This window comes from Ahaetulla prasina, chromosome 6 (assembly GCF_028640845.1).
Source record: "Ahaetulla prasina isolate Xishuangbanna chromosome 6, ASM2864084v1, whole genome shotgun sequence".
NCBI lineage: Eukaryota > Metazoa > Chordata > Lepidosauria > Squamata > Colubridae > Ahaetulla > Ahaetulla prasina.
The window spans coordinates 44,812,568-44,832,684 of NC_080544.1; the positions used below are offsets into that span (position 1 = coordinate 44,812,568).

At 36.6% G+C, this 20,117-nt stretch overlaps 1 long non-coding RNA gene across 1 annotated transcript in view; it reads left to right on the forward strand.

Moving 5' to 3' along the window:
- Window positions 1-19,594, forward strand: part of LOC131200966 (uncharacterized) — a 29,910-nt gene extending 10,316 nt beyond the window's left edge. The window contains exon 3 of the long non-coding RNA XR_009155746.1: window positions 19,504-19,594. This is a non-coding gene — a long non-coding RNA (uncharacterized LOC131200966). The remainder of the gene's footprint in view (window positions 1-19,503) is intronic.
- Window positions 19,595-20,117: the final 523 nt, after the last annotated feature.

The following is a 20,117-nucleotide window of genomic DNA, read 5'->3' on the forward strand; positions in this document are numbered from 1 at the left end:
GTTGTTGTATTATTTCTTCTAACCATGTTTTAATTTTAATCCAATAATTTTTTGCTTCTGGACACATCTACCATATATGATAATATGTTCCTGGTGTCTGATGGCATTTCCAACGTTTAGCTGATTTATCTTTAAACATTTTTGCCAGTTTTTCAGGTGACATGTTGTAACTTTGAATAGTCATTAAATGAACTGTTGTATGTTGAGGGCTACCTGAATTTGTTCTTCCACTTATTTTAATTCCTTATAAAAATTCCAAGTTCATTCCCTGGACTTATCAGCTGACAATGGACATTTTTAACATCCAATTGAATTCTTCTTCCCTGTTCTGTGTTTCTGTTGAACAAATTATATTCTTCAACTGCTGTATTCCAATTATGGAATTTATCCCATTAGGACTCTTTTATCTGTGAAATCATATTTGCTTTCCTGTAAAAGTTCAAGCTGATCTCAATTGTTTCCTATGTTCTGAGATGGTGTATAGTTATGAAGGTCATGAACTTTTAAGCCAAAGCTTTTCCTGATTTTTTCAATTCGCAGTTTACTAGGCCAAAGTATACTGTGACATTCCCATTTCTTTCTATAGTACACACATTCTTATCTGAGATCTTTACTTTAGGATTTACATTTCCTACCACCAGGATTCAATTTGAAACCCTTCCACTCAAACTCTTCATGCTTCAACCAGACATATTTTTACCAGTCCTTGTGAGCTGCAACTCATCTAATGTCAGTAGTTTATCATCTAGATAATTCAGATCATAGTTCTGGAAATTAAATCTCTTTTAGCTACATTTCCTCAGCCAGTTATTTATGTGGAACATTCTTCTTTTCAGGCTTTTTCCATGAACTGAAAGGATGAATGAACTACTATTTGAATTCCCAGGGTCGTAAACTTCCTCCTTAGGTCTTTAAAATTCATGCTGATATGGTTGCAAAGGTTTTTTTTTGGTGATATCATTTGTTCCCACATGTCTCAACAGAAAGGAATTTGTATTACTGGGGACTTGATAAGTTAAACCTATCATGAACTTTACTGCTGGTAAATAGCATACTTCATCAGTTGATAGGTCAGTTGGTAACCTTTCATTCTCCTCAGTTCGTTATAGTGAATACCCAATTATCATGGTTCTTTATTTTCTTGCCTGGGACAGTCATATTCTTCTTCCTTTCTTCTCCCATCCTTCCTGCGGTTCCACAACCTCTCACCAGTGGGGGTTACTACCAGTTTGCCCTGGTTCGGGCCAACCAGTAGCGGCGGTGGTAGGAGGCTCCGCCCACCCATCTGGATGCTTCTGCGTATGCGCAGAAGCATTGCATGTGCCACCACCCTCGAGCGAACTGATAGCGATGGGTTTTGAAATCAGCCACTGCCTCTCATCTCTCATTCCCCAAAAGGCTTAGATACTATTTTATATGCCCAAAAATTATTCATGGCAAAATATCTTGTTCACCAGCCTTGTTTCTTTCATTATTCTCCTTATGATTAATAATTTCAGTTTTTGATGTAGAACCTCTTTTCTTGATCTTGTCAATCTTCATCCTCTACCTCAGGGGTGTCAAACTTGGGGCCTGCATTACGGACGTCATGTCCTGGCCACACCCAACCCTGGTTTAGCGAAGGGGGAAAAAGTTGACATACATCATGTGATGATGTGTCATCATGAATTTGACATCCTTGCTCTATCTTATAAAGTGTATATCCTTCTTTAAGAACTGATACACTGGCATTCAGGGCAACTCTATGCCAGATTGTTCTTGGCAGGAACACAAACATGACACAGCATTGCAGGCCACAACTGCAAACTTCTGCCCATACATTTTTATTTTATTTCTTATGGCACCGTCAGCAGAAACATCCTACCTCTTGCTTCCGGCTCAGGTCTCTTAACTTAGTTAAGCACGAAGCTTTTAGGATTCCTCTGCTGACAAAATTAGCTTCTTCTGCCTGCTTACTCAGTGAATTATTAAAAGGCTATCTTTTTCAAATGTCATGATTGAAATTGGACAGAAGACCAGGCAATCCTTCAGGTAAACAATGCTGGGGACATTTATATGGTAGGCTTTCAGTCTAGGATGCTATATGATTCCAGATTTTGCTTATGTAATCCTGGTAGGTATGAAAAACATTCATGGAATGACTTAAACAGTTATAAGTATGTGGTTGGGGATTTCTGGAAGAAACTGTGAGCATATACTCACTTTTTAGAATGTAGACTTATCTAGGTGTCAAAGTGTATATCTCCTTTCTAGTGAGAGTCACACCAGGTGGGATTATAGGTGCAGAAGAAATTAATATATCAATCAATCAATCAATCAATCAATCAATCAATCAATCAATCAGAATAGAATTGGAAGGGATCTTGAAGGACTTCTAATCCTAGCTCCTGCTTAAGCAGGACACCCTGTACAATTTGTCCAGTATCTTCTTAAAAACTTCCAGTGATGGAGCACCCACAACTTCTACTAAAGGCAAACTGTTCCATTGGTTAGTTGTTTTCATTGTTAGGAAGTTTCTCCTTAATTCTAGGTTGTTTCTGTCTTTGATTAGTTTCTAACTATTGTTTCTTGTCCTGCCCTCTGGTGCTTTGAAGAATAATTTAACCCCCTCTTCTTTGTGGCAGCCCTTCAAATACTGGAATACTGTATCATGTCCATCATTTCTCTAGACTAGCCACAACCAGTTCCTGCAACCATTCTTCATATGTTTTAGTCTCCAGGCCTTTAATCATCCCAAATGCACTCTGCACTTTTGCCAGAGTCTCTCAACATCTTTTTTGTAATGTGTCTCTCCAGGTAGATTGGCTGTCTAATTTCTAAAGGGTGGATAGAATCTGTATTATTGTATATGTATCTGTAATATTGGATTGGAAGAACATTCTTTCTTTTCCCTAACAAGATCCTACAGAGCAGGGATAGGTCCCGTGATATTCTTCCTGAAGGAAATAAGTACCTAATTGATCAGCCAAGGTGGATGAGAATTTGGGTTAGTTTATTTTTTTGAAGAGCAGTTACCAGAATGTTTGCACATAGATCAGAATGAATTTAATTAGGCAATGAATATGATAGAAAGTGAAACTGAAAGATTTCCTAGTTCTATACAACCCACTTAAAAACAGATGGCTGTTTGACTAGCAGCAACCTTGAAACAGTTTCATGAGGTTTTTTTTCCTACATGAAAACTTTGTCACAGGAAGCAGCTGTTAGTCCAATATTAAAGAAAACCTGAGGCAGATAGTCTTGTTGCAGTTCCAATCACAGCTAAGACCAGCGAATAGAACATTATCAAGTTACTTGCTATTAACAGACTGAATGAACTTCCTGATGGAGATGGGGCCATTTCTGCCTGAGAACTTAGCTACCAATTCCCTAAGGAAACATGTTCGTGATTATGCACAAGAGAGAAAGTATAATTAATGCAATAGGTGATTGCCCTTTCTAATGAAAAGAAAACTGGTCAGATAAATTTCCCACATGTGATGTCCAATTTTGGATATTGTATTTGGGGAAATATAACATGGAGGTTGGTCAGTCTGGAATGGAACTAAATATTGACATGCCTTCTCTTCAAAAGCACTGCCATCTGTGACATCCAACAATGCTCTTCCTGATCCTATTGGCCTGCTTGATTTAATAGCTTGCTTTTGCTCTAACAAATGGCCTTCAAAGCCATGGACAATGAGTGAGATTTTTTTAAAAAGCACAGTTAATTTTTTTTTAAAAAAGTAACTCATTAACAAAATAAGCAACGTCAGCCAGCAAAACAGGCCAGGATTGCCTGAATAAAAAAATATTTTATCTGCCCATCAGGAAGAATAACAGAGACCTCTCTAGGCAGCTGGTTAGCTTTCCAACCTTCTCTGATTCTGGGCCTATATTAGCTTTGTCATTTTTCCCTTTTGTTTGGAAAAATAGAATTGCATTTTTCCTGCCCAGAACCTAAACAAGCTTTCTGTAAGCTTTATTCCAGCTCTGCACAGACATTAATTCTGTCAGCAGAATTATTAGTGAGGGGAAGAGATTTTCAGAAATTCATACTTGCCCTTCTGCTCTTCTGGACAGACTAGTATGGAAAAATTCCAGTTGGCTAGTTTGTGAGCTGAAATCAAGCCGCCATCTCTACAGAGATTTATTAGTTTTTACTTTGGTTTTCATTTTTAATGCCAATGATTTAAACCCTGATATAAACAATCCCCCAACATGTACGATTCTATAACTAACGTTTACTGTTAAGCCCCATTTCAGAAAAACTTGAAACCTGCTTGCATAGGGTCATGAAGGAGAAGCTTTTGGCTGGAGGTAGTTGGTGTAGTAACAGAGAAGGCACCCCACCTCTCTCCTCCAAACCCTTGATTTCTTAAGTTTATTTTTAATTTTTACAACTGTAGTCTTTTTATATATTTACAATTGTCTGATGTTTGCATGTTTGATCTTGCTGTAAACCTGCTAAGAGTCGCCTTGAACTGCAAGTTAGGCAGCACATAAATTTGATGATGATGATGATAATAATAATAATAAAATTTCTTTCTTTTCTCTGCATAGTTTTTCAGCAGCTTCAGGAAAAATGTCATTTCCTGGCTTACTTGAAAAATGCCTCTAACTGAGCTTTTTCAGCTGCTCAAGCTAACAACTAAATGGATAGATAAACAAATGCATTAAAAAGTAGGTGATTTCCAGAGAGGTTCTCTAGATTACCAAAAATGGGCACTGTGTCTTTATCCTGTCTCTTTCTCCTAAATGAGCCTTGCCGGAGAAAGGAATGAATTTAGAAAGAAAAGCATAGAAGAAATGATCAGAAAGCAAGATATTGTTGCACTTGGAAGATTTAATATTATTTCCCCAAAATCATAAAATTACGCAAATGAGGTGAGGCATCTGCATAATAAAAATTCGGTGTGGAAACAACTGCTTAATCAGTATTTGAAATTCTAATACTTCCTTAAATCATAATTGGGCCCAATCCAACGGAGGTTGTAGTCTTTCTGTCCCCATTGGTTTGGGCCCAATTATTTTATTTATTTTATTTGTTAATCATATATAAGATAACATATATAAGGTAAAAGTATAAACATAATTTGGATAGATGAAAAGAGTAAATAAAAAAGGAATATTAGGATAGGGATGGTAGGCACGCTTATGCATACCCCTTACAGACCTCTTAGGAATGGGATGAAGTCAATAGTAGACAGTTTAAGCTTAAAGTTTTGGGGATTTCAGGATGAAACCACAGAGTCAGGTAGTGCATTCCAGGCACTGACCACTCTGTTACTGAAGTCATATTTTCTGCAATCAAGTTTGAAGCGTTTTACCTTGAGTTTGTATCTATTATTTGCTTGTGTACTGTTGTGGTTGAAGCTGAAGTAGTCATTGACAGGTAGGACATTGTGGTAGATAATTTTATGTACTATGCTATGATAACTGAGGGACTGATATGAGTTGAAATCTAAACATATGGAGAGTACCAAATTGTTTATTTGATACAAAGTCTATTTCTAAACATAGAAATGCACCTCACCTATATTATAATGATTCCTGAATGATACGGCTTGGTTTAAATTCAAAATCTCCCTCAAATAGCACTTTATCAAATTTCTTCCCAGCGTATATCTTACCAACCTCAGTTGTGTCACATAAGGAAGGAAGTTTTCCTATACATTGAGTATAGATTTGTAACTCCCTCCAGAAAATGTATTTGATTTATGCATTTAAAAAAAAATTATAGCTTGCCCAACTCCTTTGTGACTCTGGATACGGTACAATATGAAACAACATAAAACAATGATATGTGAATATTTCAGTCATTCATCCTATCTTTGTTTCTGGTTTTGTCATATTTCTTTCTGTTGTTATTTATTTCTACTGACTTGCCAGCTTCTTAGTCTCCAGTATAGCTTTCAATTTCATAGTTATTTTTGGAATCAAATTCTCACATGCAAGGCAGGCCAGGAAACCTTGATACTAAATTTCAGAAAAAGCCCTGAAAATTTCTCATTAAGATGGAGCCTGTGCACAGTGCTCTGCCGTGCACCAAGGGCTTTGGATATGAAGATTCTTGAAATGAGGCTCCTAGCAGTTGAAAGGAGAGCATTTGTATGGTATGTTGCTTTTTCGTGTTTCTGATTAATTTACTTGTTACAATTAAACAATATTTAAAATTCTCCTTACCAGTTGGTGCATTCATTGTCTCTGGACTCTCCAAACAACCATTTTCTGGCATCTGGCTCCTACCTGCCACTTGACAAAACAGGATCCTCGCAAAGGGCTACAAAGGGAATGGAGGGAGGGATATATTTTCAGACTTGCAAGACTGATGCTCAGGTATGAGATCAGACAGGAAGCAAGACCAGATGAGCTAATTCTACTTTATTGTAAGGTAGCATTAACAGAATCCATAAGTTTGAAAGTATGTCTCCTCCAGCCCCATCTCCTTTACAATTCAAGAGACTAGAGAAGGTCACTTCTGATTCTCTTGCCACATCCAAATTCCTGTTGTGGGCTAAGTTCCTTTTAGTCACCCATTCCCTTGGCTGGTCTCTTTGTCTTGTCTCTCAAGTCCATTCCCACATACCATTATATCATGCTCACCTCTCTAGCCAAAATGTCACAGCCATAGAGCTTCCATTCACATCAATGAAGCAATTATTTAATCCTATCTGTGGAAACAGGAATCAACAACAATTAAGATGCTATTTAAGGAACATTTTCGAAATTATAATGATAATGGCTGTCACCCTCAACAGCAAGCAGAGAGGAATATTTCAATTCATGGTGATGAAGCTTCTACATTATTCTGTCTTCCCAGTCTCTATATTATTTGTTAGTATACATTCAACAAGCTGACACTGCACTAGTGCTTTATCTAAAAAGGTATATAAAAACCATATTCTGAAATATAAAGACAGAAAATAATATTACCAATAAAGGAGAATATTTGTAGCTCAGGGTTGAAATGAGGGATCCTTGGTGCTATCTGAGCTTGTTTGTTTTCTTGCAGATGTTTCATTACTCAAACTAGGGAACATCATCAGTGTACTGATGATGTTACCTAGTTTGGGTAATGAAATGTCTGCAAGAAATCAAGCAAGCTCAGAGAGCACCAGGAACGAGCTGAACGCACGGAAGAACCGAACCCAGCAAACTCAGGGCAGAAATGCGGAGATGGCCAGCTACACTCCGCCCGCGCCGTTTGACCCATCCAGGGAGAAATGGGGAACGTACATGACCCGTTTCGAGAGCTTCCTCGAGGCAAACGAACTGCAAGGAGTTCCAGACAACCGCAAAAGGGCATATTTCCTGAGCCACTGCGGTCCGAGGTCATCGACATCCCGGAAGCCCTGGCAGAGCCAACGCCGGTACAAGCGGTATCGTGGCAGACTCTGCAAAATCTATTGAAGAACCATTTCGCGCCAACACCGTCTAAATACGTACGGCGTTTTGAATTTGGAGAGCGCAGACAGCAAGAGGGCGAATCCATCAGCGATTACATGGCCGCGCTGAGAAAGCCTCCAAGGATTGTGGGTACCGAGACTTGGATGAGGAGCTGTTAGAGCAACTCATCCGTGGGGTCAGAGACATTCGTTTGCGGGCGGCTGCTATCAAAAAGCAATCTAACGCTGGCAAACGCTCTGGACGAAGCCAGAGCTCATGAGATGTCAAAGTGTTAATGAGAGAATATTAAAATACTTTGATCTTTGCTTACTTTCAGATTAACAAAGTCTAAGTAGATAATTAAAATTAAAAAATAAATTCTGGCAACATAGATGTCCTTTAGTCCATATGGCTTCATTCCCAAGTGCCATCTCGCAATTATATCTGCAAGATAATAATTCAAACATCTGTTCACAAAACATATCTCAAAATATTTAAAAAACATGAGAGAACACTGGATATCAATTACAGATTCTAATATTTGTATGAAGTGACATCAATAATCATCCAGTCATATGATTTTATTATTCCAGACTTTTGGCTAATTTGCCATTATGATTAAATAGATTCTAAGGTTTAAATTTGAAGGACAAAAGGTAATGGCTTAAAGAAAACTGCAAGAACAAAAACGAGCATGTCAAAGTGTTAATGAGAGAATATTAAAATACTTTGATCTTTGCTTACTTTCAGATTAACAAAGTCTAAGTAGATAATTAAAATTAAAAAAAATAAATTCTGGCAACATAGATGTCCTTTAGTCCATATGGCTTCATTCCCAAGTGCCATCTCGCAATTATATCTGCAAGATAATAATTCAAACATCTGTTCACAAAAACATATCTCAAAATATTTAAAATTCTCCTTACCAGTTGGTGCATTCATTGTCTCTGGACTCTCCAAACAACCATTTTCTGGCATCTGGCTCCTACCTGCCACTTGACAAAACAGGATCCTCGCAAAGGGCTACAAAGGGAATGGAGGGAGGGATATATTTTCAGACTTGCAAGACTGATGCTCAGGTATGAGAGATCAGACAGGAAACATAGCCAGATGAGCTAATTCTACTTTATTGTAAGGTTTCATTAACAGAATCCCGCAAGTTTGAAAGTATGTCTCCTCCAGCCCCATCTCCTTTACAATTCAAGAGACTAGAGAATGTCACTTGATTCTCTTGCCACATCCAAATTCCTGTTGTGGGCTAAGTTCCTTTTAGTCACCCATTCCCTTGGCTGGTCTCTTTGTCTTGTCTCTCAAGTCCATTCCCACATACCATTATATCATGCTCACCTCTCTAGCCAAAATGTCACAGCCATAGAGCTTCCATTCACATCAATGAAGCAATTATTTAATCCTATCTGTGGAAACAGGAATCAACAACAATTAAGATGCTATTTAAGGAACATTTTCGAAATTATAATGATAATGGCTGTCACCCTCAACAGCAAGCAGAGAGGAATATTTCAATTCATGGTGATGAAGCTTCTACATTATTCTGTCTTCCCAGTCTCTATATTATTTGTTAGTATACATTCAACAAGCTGACACTGCACTAGTGCTTTATCTAAAAAGGTATATAAAAACCATATTCTGAAATATAAAGACAGAAAATAATATTGTGGCGCAGGTTTCCAATAGTTTCTAGGTTGTCTATTAAAAAACATGAGAGAACACTGGATATCAATTACAGATTCTAATATTTGTATGAAGTGACATCAATAATCATCCAGTCATATGATTTTATTATTCCAGACTTTTGGCTAATTTGCCATTATGATTAAATAGATTCTAAGGTTTAAATTTGAAGGACAAAAGGTAATGGCTTAAAGAAAACTGCAAGAACAAAAACGAGCATGTCAAAGTGTTAATGAGAGAATATTAAAATACTTTGATCTTTGCTTACTTTCAGATTAACAAAGTCTAAGTAGATAATTAAAATTAAAAAAAATAAATTCTGGCAACATAGATGTCCTTTAGTCCATATGGCTTCATTCCCAAGTGCCATCTCGCAATTATATCTGCAAGATAATAATTCAAACATCTGTTCACAAAACATATCTCAAAATATTTAAAATTCTCCTTACCAGTTGGTGCATTCATTGTCTCTGGACTCTCCAAACAACCATTTTCTGGCATCTGGCTCCTACCTGCCACTTGACAAAACAGGATCCTCGCAAAGGGCTACAAAGGGAATGGAGGGAGGGATATATTTTCAGACTTGCAAGACTGATGCTCAGGTATGATAGATCAGACAGGAAACATCACCAGATGAGCTAATTCTACTTTATTATAAGGCTACATTAGCAGAATCCAAGTTTGAAAGTATGTCTCCTCCAGCCCCATCTCCTTTACAATTCAAGAGACTAGAGAATGTCACTTGATTCTCTTGCCACATCCAAATTCCTGTTGTGGGCTAAGTTCCTTTTAGTCACCCATTCCCTTGGCTGGTCTCTTTGTCTTGTCTCTCAAGTCCATTCCCACATACCATTATATCATGCTCACCTCTCTAGCCAAAATGTCACAGCCATAGAGCTTCCATTCACATCAATGAAGCAATTATTTAATCCTATCTGTGGAAACAGGAATCAACAACAATTAAGATGCTATTTAAGGAACATTTTCGAAATTATAATGATAATGGCTGTCACCCTCAACAGCAAGCAGAGAGGAATATTTCAATTCATGGTGATGAAGCTTCTACATTATTCTGTCTTCCCAGTCTCTATATTATTTGTTAGTATACATTCAACAAGCTGACACTGCACTAGTGCTTTATCTAAAAAGGTATATAAAAACCATATTCTGAAATATAAAGACAGAAAATAATATTGTGGCGCAGGTTTCCAATAGTTTCTAGGTTGTTTCTGTCTTTGATTAGTTTCTAACTATTGTTTCTTGTCCTGCCCTCTGGTGCTTTGAAGAATAATTTAACCCCCTCTTCTTTGTGGCAGCCCTTCAAATACTGGAATACTGTATCATGTCCATCATTTCTCTAGACTAGCCACAACCAGTTCCTGCAACCATTCTTCATATGTTTTAGTCTCCAGGCCTTTAATCATCACAAATGCACTCTGCACTTTTGCCAGAGTCTCTCAACATCTTTTTGTAATGTGTCTCCAGGTAGATTGGCTGTCTAATTTCTAAAGGGTGGATAGAATCTGTATTATTGTATATGTATCTGTAATATTGGATTGGAAGAACATTCTTTCTTTTCCCTAACAAGATCCTACAGAGCAGGGATAGGTCCCGTGATATTCTTCCTGAAGGAAATAAGTACCTAATTGATCAGCCAAGGTGGATGAGAATTTGGGTTAGTTTATTTTTTTGAAGAGCAGTTACCAGAATGTTTGCACATAGATCAGAATGAATTTAATTAGGCAATGAATATGATAGAAAGTGAAACTGAAAGATTTCCTAGTTCTATACAACCCACTTAAAAACAGATGGCTGTTTGACTAGTAGCAACCTTGAAACAGTTTTATGAGGTTTTTTTTCCCACATGAAAACTTTGTCACAGGAAGCAGCTGTTAGTACAATATTAAAGAAAACCTGAGGCAGATAGTCTTGTTGCAGTTCCAATCACAGCTAAGACCAGCGAGTAGAACATTATCAAGTTACTTGCTATTAACAGACTGAATGAACCTCCTGATGGAGATGGGGCCATTTCTGCCTGAGAACTTAGCTACCAATTCCCTAAGGAAACATGTTCATGATTATGCACAAGAGAGAAAGTGTAATTAATGCAATAGGTGATTGCCCTTTCTAATGAAAAGAAAACTGGTCAGATAAATTTCCCACATGTGATGTCCAATTTTGGATATTGTATTTGGGGAAATATAACATGGAGGTTGGTCAGTCTGGAATGGAACTAAATATTGACATGCCTTCTCTTCAAAAGCACTGCCATCTGTGACATCCAACAATGCTCTTCCTGATCCTATTGGCCTGCTTGATTTAATAGCTTGCTTTTGCTCTAACAAATGGCCTTCAAAGCCATGGACAATGAGTGAGATTTTTTTAAAAAGCACAGTTAATTTTTTTTAAAAAAGTAACTCATTAACAAAATAAGCAACGTCAGCCAGCAAAACAGGCCAGGATTGCCTGAATAAAAAAATATTTTATCTGCCCATCAGGAAGAATAACAGAGACCTCTCTAGGCAGCTGGTTAGCTTTCCAACCTTCTCTGATTCTGGGCCTATATTAGCTTTGTCATTTTTCCCTTTTGTTTGGAAAAATAGAATTGCATTTTTCCTGCCCAGAACCTAAACAAGCTTTCTGTAAGCTTTATTCCAGCTCTGCACAGACATTAATTCTGTCAGCAGAATTATTAGTGAGGGGAAGAGATTTTCAGAAATTCATACTTGCCCTTCTGCTCTTCTGGACAGACTAGTATGGAAAAATTCCAGTTGGCTAGTTTGTGAGCTGAAATCAAGCCGCCATCTCTACAGAGATTTATTAGTTTTTACTTTGGTTTTCATTTTTAATGCCAATGATTTAAACCCTAATATAAACAATCCCCCAACATGTACGATTCTATAACTAACGTTTACTGTTAAGCCCCATTTCAGAAAAACTTGAAACCTGCTTGCATAGGGTCATGAAGGAGAAGCTTTTGGCTGGAGGTAGTTGGTGTAGTAACAGAGAAGGCACCCCACCTCTCCTCCAAACCCTTGATTTCTTAAGTTTATTTTTAATTTTTACAACTGTAGTCTTTTTATATATTTACAATTGTCTGATGTTTGCATGTTTGATCTTGCTGTAAACCTGCTAAGAGTCGCCTTGAACTGCAAGTTAGGCAGCACATAAATTTGATGATGATGATGATAATAATAATAATAAAATTTCTTTCTTTTCTCTGCATAGTTTTTCAGCAGCTTCAGGAAAAATGTCATTTCCTGGCTTACTTGAAAAATGCCTCTAACTGAGCTTTTTCAGCTGCTCAAGCTAACAACTAAATGGATAGATAAACAAATGCATTAAAAAGTAGGTGATTTCCAGAGAGGTTCTCTAGATTACCAAAAATGGGCACTGTGTCTTTATCCTGTCTCTTTCTCCTAAATGAGCCTTGCCGGAGAAAGGAATGAATTTAGAAAGAAAAGCATAGAAGAAATGATCAGAAAGCAAGATATTGTTGCACTTGGAAGATTTAATTTTATTTCCCCAAAATCATAAAATTACACAAATGAGGTGAGGCATCTGCATAATAAAAATTCGGTGTGGAAACAACTGCTTAAATCAGTATTTGAAATTCTAATACTTCCTTAAATCATAATTGGGCCCAATCCAACGGAGGTTGTAGTCTTTCTGTCCCCATTGGTTTGGGCCCAATTATTTTATTTATTTTATTTGTCAATCATATATAAGATAACAGGTAAAAGTATAAACATAATTTGGATACATGAAAAGAGTAAGTAAAAAGGAATATTAGGATAGGGACGGTAGGCACGCGGGTGCACTTATGCATGCCCCTTACAGACCTCTTAGGAATGGGGTGAGGTCAACAGTAGACAGTTTAAGCTTAAAGTTTTGGGGGTTTGGTGAAGAAGCTACAGAGTCAGGTAGTGCATTCCAGGCATTGACCACTCTGTTACTGAAGTCATATTTTCTGCAATCGAGTTTGGAGCGGTTTACCTTGAGTTTGTATCTATTATTTGCTCGTGTATTGTTGTGGTTGAAGCTGAAGTAGTCATTGACAGGTAGGACATTGTGTTAGATAATTTTATGTACTATGCTATGATAACTGAGGGACTGATATGAGTTGAAATCTAAACATATGGAGAGTACCAAATTGTTTATTTGATACAAAGTCTATTTCTAAACATAGAAATGCACCTCACCTATATTATAATGATTCCTGAATGATACGGCTTGGTTTAAATTCAAAATCTCCCTCAAATAGCACTTTATCAAATTTCTTCCCAGCGTATATCTTACCAACCTCAGTTGTGTCACATAAGGAAGGATGTTTTCCTATACATTGAGTATAGATTTGTAACTCCCTCCAGAAAATGTATTTTATTTATGCATTAAAAAAAAAATATAGCTTGCCCAACTCCTTCGTGACTCTGGATACGGTACAATATGAAACAACATAAAACAATGATATGTGAATATTTCCTTAATCATTCATCCTATCTTTGTTTCTGGTTTTGTCATATTTCTTTCTGTTGTTATTTATTTCTACTGACTTGCCAGCTTCTTAGTCTCCAGTATAGCTTTCAATTTCATAGTTATTTTTGGAATCAAATTCTCACATGCAAGGCAGGCCAGGAAACCTTGATACTAAATTTCAGAAAAAGCCCTGAAAATTTCTCATTAAGATGGAGCCTGTGCACAATGCTCTGCCATGCACCAAGGGCTTTGGATATGAAGATTCTTGAAATGAGGCTCCTAGCAGTTAAAGGAGAGCATCTTGTATGGTATGTTGCTTTTTCGTGTTTCTGATTAATTTACTTGTTACAATTAAACAATATTTAAAATTCTCCTTACCAGTTGGTGCATTCATTGTCTCTGGACTCTCCAAACAACCATTTTCTGGCATCTGGCTCCTACCTGCCACTTGACAAAACAGGATCCTCGCAAAGGGCCACAAAGGGAATGGAGGGAGGGATATATTTTCAGACTTGCAAGACTGATGCTCAGGTATGAGAGATCAGACAGGAAACATAGCCAGATGAGCTAATTCTACTTTATTGTAAGGTTTCATTAACAGAATCCCGCAAGTTTGAAAGTATGTCTCCCTCCAGCCCCATCTCCTTTTACAATTCAAGAGACTAGAGAAGGTCACTTCTGATTCTCTTGCCACATCCAAATTCCTGTTGTGGGCTAAGTTCCTTTTAGTCACCCATTCCCTTGGCTGGTCTCTTTGTCTTGTCTCTCAAGTCCATTCCCACATACCATTATATCATGCTCACCTCTCTAGCCAAAATGTCACAGCCATAGAGCTTCCATTCACATCAATGAAGCAATTATTTAATCCTATCTGTGGAAACAGGAATCAACAACAATTAAGATGCTATTTAAGGAACATTTTCGAAATTATAATGATAATGGCTGTCACCCTCAACAGCAAGCAGAGAGGAATATTTCAATTCATGGTGATGAAGCTTCTACATTATTCTGTCTTCCCAGTCTCTATATTATTTGTTAGTATACATTCAACAAGCTGACACTGCACTAGTGCTTTATCTAAAAAGGTATATAAAAACCATATTCTGAAATATAAAGACAGAAAATAATATTACCAATAAAGGAGGATATTTGTAGCTCAGGGTTGAAATGAGGGATCCTTGGTGCTGTCTGAGCTTGTTTGTTTTCTTGCAGATGTTTCATTACTCAAACTAGGGAACATCATCAGTGTACTGATGATGTTACCTAGTTTGGGTAATGAAATGTCTGCAAGAAATCAAGCAAGCTCAGAGAGCACCAGGACCCCTCAGAAAATAATATTGTGGCGCAGGTTTCCAATAGTTTCTAGGTTGTCTATTAAAAAAAACATGAGAGAACACTGGATATCAATTACAGATTCTAATATTTGTATGAAGTGACATCAATAATCATCCAGTCATATGATTTTATTATTCCAGACTTTTGGCTAATTTGCCATTATGATTAAATAGATTCTAAGGTTTAAATTTGAAGGACAAAAGGTAATGGCTTAAAGAAAACTGCAAGAACAAAAACGAGCATGTCAAAGTGTTAATGAGAGAATATTAAAATACTTTGATCTTTGCTTACTTTCAGATTAACAAAGTCTAAGTAGATAATTAAAATTAAAAAAAATAAATTCTGGCAACATAGATGTCCTTTAGTCCATATGGCTTCATTCCCAAGTGCCATCTCGCAATTATATCTGCAAGATAATAATTCAAACATCTGTTCACAAAAACATATCTCAAAATATTTAAAAAAACATTTTCTTTCCTTTCACATAAGCTTAGGGATTTGCTTGGGTATAGGAGCAGAAAAAGCAATTTCACATTTTAACTGTGTGGCAGATGAGAATATAAATTAAAATTCAGAGTAGATATTGGTCATAGGCCCTGGAAATATCCACGTGGGAAAACAAACTTCTATCAAAGACTTTTTATGCGCATTATTACTCTCCAAAAATGCCTTTCCAAATAACTTTTTGCAATTAATTGGAAGAGCAGTCGTATCTTCTGTTTGGAAGTTTTTCTTCACTGGGTTAGCAGCAGGTCCTGGCTGACAGAGCTAAAGATACCCCTGGGAAGTGTTTGCTGCCCTTCTTCTATATCTGTCTATCTTTTGAAAATCCTTCCCACAGTTATTATTTTGCATAAATTTTGATTTTATTTTTAATTAAGCATTTTAAAAAAAAACAGGAAAAAGAAATAAAAGCAGATTCTTGTAAAAAAAGGAAGGGGGTTGGAGAAGAAGAAATAGATGAGGGAGGAGGAAGAGAAGGAAGTAGAAGACGAGAAGAAACACAAAGTAAATAAACAAGTTTGCACCATCATGAAATTACATTAACATTTTCAAAATTTCATTAATTGGCTTAGATAGCTGTATGAACTACAGTGCTGTATAAACTACCAATTATTCTAATGGAGAACCAAGTAATATATGAATATCAACAGCCATAAGTCAACCAGTATACATCATAAAATAAGATTAAGCATTACAATCATTTCTATCTGAACAATTAAAGGTTTTAAGTTGAGAGAAAGTTATTTTTGGGATGTGGTGCAAGTCCATATATATGAATCCAAAAATGATTTCAAAATTAATTTAAATTTTGTGTCAGGTTTACTTTTGAAATACAAAGTTATTTTAGACATTGAAGAGTATTCCCACAGGTTAATTATCCATTCTTCCTCAGAAGGAACTATGTATATTTTCCTATAGGAATCATAAAGTATCCTCACAGGAGTTACCAATACTGCGCTAATTCACTATACTCTGTGGAATGTAATGCTTAGTAATATTTAATTGGAAAGTAGGAGGTTGGAAAGGAAATTCAACTTCTAAAATTTGTTTTCTTCTATGATAAATCATTTTTCAATATAAAGGGGATTCCTGAAGGGACCTAAATCATATTGACGCTTCAGATTCTGGAGAATTAGAATCTATTGGATCTTCAAATCTGGTTGGTTTGTCCTATATTGTATTTTCCTTGGTATCTTTTTAAGTTCAGGTTTCCTAATTTTGGAAAGAGCAAATTCTGAAGGATAGCAGAGAGGATGAAATCAGTCTTAGATTTGTGGTTTCTACTCCTGGACATTGCTATGACCCCTTATGACCAGTCCCAAGGACTATTGTCTATAATAATTAATACCATGTTTTCTTAAAAATCAATAATAATCAATACACGGTAATTTGTGTACAAAATAAATGTAAACCTTTAGAGATGGGCTTTCATTTATCAAGGAGAGGGGAAATGTACTGAATTTTAAGTACATTTAAAATTCAGTACATTAAGTACACACTAGCTTCAATTTCCTGACCTAAACAGCTGGAACATTTCTCACAGGCCAGCTATCAATATAAACAGAAGTCTGTGATTATTTGATGGGCCTTGAAGAAACTGATAGAGGTCAGAGAAAACTAAAAGGAAGGTTATTAGGATGTTACATTCTCTGAGTCAATGCTATTGTGAGAAGTTGTTGCTGAATTGTGATTGAAAACCCAATGCTGCAGCTTGTATGATTAAAAATGGAAAAGAAAGAATACAGACGGATGCTCTAGTACTGAGGCTTGAACACTTAGATGGAGGCCTATTGAAAACTCAATAAAATTTACTTCAGAGGGCAAATTTGTTCAATTGTATGTCAGATAAAGAAAAAAGAAAAAGAAAGAAAGATTTCACTTTGTAGAAAGGCCTGCTGGGATTAATGAGTATAGTAATAACTATTCTTCCTTTGGCAATATACAAACTGTAAGTTATTCAGATCTTTTATCACTAAGGTCCAGCTTTGCAGGGGAACAAGTTGGGAGAAACTACTTCAGGCATGAATGGAGACACAGGATGAAGAAAAGAAATATTGCCCTGTTATGCAAAGGATGACATTTGGACCCTAACTCAAATGCCTTGAGCTGACAATTATCATTAATTAGTAGCAAGCTGAAATTTGAGTTAACTAAAATATGGTGAGAAGGAGCATGCGATGCAATTTTTAAGTTCCTTGCTGTTAAGCAGGTGCACAGAGGAGAAGGTATTCAAATCTTTTGCCTCCTTTTCCCACCTTTCAAAAATTACATGTCAGGAGCTTGCAACATTTTTGAGACCTGACAGTGCTGGCCCAGAAATCTCTATTCTCGAGATTCCTGTCTGATTTGTTGTATGACTCTTCTTGACTAATGATTTATCACCACCTATCCATGATGATATAAAGCTTGTCTGCATCAATGATGTATTGCCATAGCAATGGCTGGTGACAGTATAAATTGCTAATCAGTAATGTAGTAGGTTCTCTTCCAGATGACTCAGTCATTAGGGCATATCACCGAAAGGAACTTCTCAACTATGCTATGCCACGAAACACCCCTCCCCCCATTTATTTGTTTGTAGCATTACAAGTTGCTAGAGAACCTAAAACCTAAATATTTCTTTTAAAGATCAGAAAATTAAGCAATGCGCCTGGTGTTCATGCCCTTTCCTCAACTTGACTCAGCTATTGAAAATAAAGTGTTTGAAATATTTGCTGGAAAGCACTTCTTAAGTAGTTGGGAGCTTTCGTATTGCGCAAAGCCAGTATGTAAACAGGCTTGAAGAAGAAAGAAAAAAAGGAAGGAAGGAAGGAAGGAAAGAGAACAGAAAGAGAAAGGAAAGGAAAGGAAAGGAAAGGAAAGGAGAAGAAAAGAAAGAAAGAAGGATAGCACTGTTACTAGAGGTTACTCGGAATGGAAAAAAAGAGTTGGATAGCTTTACTTATATAATGTCAACAGTGGACAGTAAAATTTACACAGAAATTTAAGTCAGAACACATGGCCACATTCAAGACACTGACTGTCTAAGGATTCACCTTCATACTTGTTAATCCAATGCTTATGTCAGCAAGGTTTTGCATCTCTGTGCTTTTAACTAATTTGTTACCTGGAGGCTGGTGGTACCATTTTGCTTACTCCAATGCCATTTTGTGCTAATGGGTCACTTTCAGGTACCATTCTGTTGACTATATATCAATTTGGCATATATGGGAGCAGTGGCATTCACAGCACATCACAATGACACTATATTGATGACATATATTCTATGGTATATCATTCAAATGTCAACATTACCTACTTGCATCCTGACATTGGGACACAGGTACCTAACTCACAGCATTTGTGTTCTTTGACAAGAGTTTTGCCTGATTTGCCTTTTTTGCCTAAGTGACAGATCACAGCAGATGGGAGTGATGTAAAACACCGTGGAGTGGTATAAAAGTCTAAGTGCTATTGTTATTTATTTTCTCTTTTTTAAAATTATATTCTTACTTTTCTCTCCTTTCTTTTTCTTTTTTCTTTCTTTTTCTTGGCACTTTTTATTCCTGTGTATGTTCTCTAAATTTAATTTATATTATATTATATTATATTAATATGATCAAAATCCTTAATAAAAATTATGATGAAAAACAATACAATCAGCAATAGAAAAATGTTGAATAGGGACAACCTGATTCCTACTGTGACAGTGGACTACATCAAAATTTTGAGTGAGCTATAAAAATCACCTAAAAGTTAACAGCTGTAACATCACTAATATAATGCCTTTCCTACCTTGTGGAGGTTTTTTTTGTTTTGTTTTACCGGTTTTTTAAAAATGTATTCTCTATTCTCTTTGTAAGATGGAGATTTGTGTGTTCTTTAAAAATAAGGAAAATAGATGGTGTTCATTGCATGGCTCACATCTTTCTTCTTCATATAAATAAAAGGATAGCTTTAGTGCCTCATGTTTCCTTATTCCCCACAGCAGATATTCAGTGGATTTTATATGCTTTCTAAGGTTGCATCAAGACAGTTGCTGGTTTCATTCGCTTATGGGGTTTTTTTTTATGACCAGTGCAACTGGGGTTGCTTTAACCATATTGATCTGAGAGAAATTGCTAATGATATGTCTGTCTCCCATTTCAGCATAATTGTATAGTCTTCTTCAAAAACTATGTGTACAAAAGAGCTTTGGGCAGAGTAAAAAAGCTTCCACAGAGGAGGAAAGATGTTTTTGACCATTAAAATACCTTGCCTGGCAAAACAGTAGGTAAGTATGGGTAGAATTATTAAAGATGTTCAGAATGGTTTTAGGAAAGATTGAAGAACACAAGATTGTTGTATGCTGGATAACTGAGAGATCCAAATAATACAAAAAAGAAGTTAACATATACTTTATTGATTTATAGGAAGGCTTTTAATTATGTCATTCATATCAAGCTGGGAATAGCAGTTTTCAATATCTCGAGGGTAGCCACAAAGAAGAGGGAGTCAGTCCACCTATTCTTCAAAGCACCTGAAGGCAGGACAAGAAGCAATGGATGGAAACTAATCAAAGAGAGAAACAACCTAAAATTAAGGAGAAATTTCCTGACAGAACAATTGATCAGTGGAACAACCTGTCTCCAGAAGTTGTGGGTGCTCCAACACTGGAGCTTTTAAGAAGAGATTGGACAACCATTTGACTGAAATGGTATAGGGTTTCCTGCCTGAGCAGGGGGTTGGACTTGAAGATCTCCAAAGCCCCTCCCAACTCTGTT